This window comes from Ipomoea triloba, chromosome 16 (genome assembly GCF_003576645.1).
Source record: "Ipomoea triloba cultivar NCNSP0323 chromosome 16, ASM357664v1".
In the NCBI taxonomy this organism is placed as follows: domain Eukaryota; kingdom Viridiplantae; phylum Streptophyta; class Magnoliopsida; order Solanales; family Convolvulaceae; genus Ipomoea; species Ipomoea triloba.
In genome coordinates, this window is record NC_044931.1 from 17043918 (window position 1) to 17044456 (window position 539).

The following is a 539-nucleotide window of genomic DNA, read 5'->3' on the forward strand; positions in this document are numbered from 1 at the left end:
CAGATAGTGTTCCATCATTTGGATTATGTTGCTACTATCTCACAATAGAATTGGTGTCGTTATATGATCTGATTGAGGAACTTGTTTCTACACATGCGCTGTGGATTGTAGGCGGCAACCCACGGTTTTCGAGTCCTATCATCTTCTTGATTGTGAGTCTTTTATTTTTCATATGACTTTAATGTTTCTTTTTGTCATGAATTTGGTTGAATATAAGTTTTATTTATTCATTTTATCGTGGAATTTGTTTGCGTTGTAGTTGTTGTATTGTGATCGGGTTCGGCCTGCGATTCGTATCTTGCCTCGGGCTGTCCCAGCATTTCGAGGGCTGACATCGCAGATGCTTCGTTGGCGCAAAGTCTTGGAGATTCGGGGGGACATCACAGATGCTTCCTTGTGTTGTGTCGTCCGATGTAGTGCCCGAGGGTAGTAGATTGTCTGCTGACTGGGGTGTACATTTGGGAGGTACTCATGGTGATTCTGTTGCCCCGGTTTCTCCTGTTCCTCCCCATAAGGTCTAGTTTCATATTTTTTGTGCA

General features: G+C 43.2%; 1 long non-coding RNA gene across 1 annotated transcript; it reads left to right on the forward strand.

Annotated features, from left to right (window-relative positions):
* The first annotated feature begins 9 nt into the window (after window positions 1-9).
* On the forward strand, window positions 10-539 carry LOC116007805. Its single transcript, XR_004095348.1, has 2 exons — window positions 10-152; window positions 260-539. It is a non-coding gene; the product is annotated as an uncharacterized LOC116007805 (long non-coding RNA).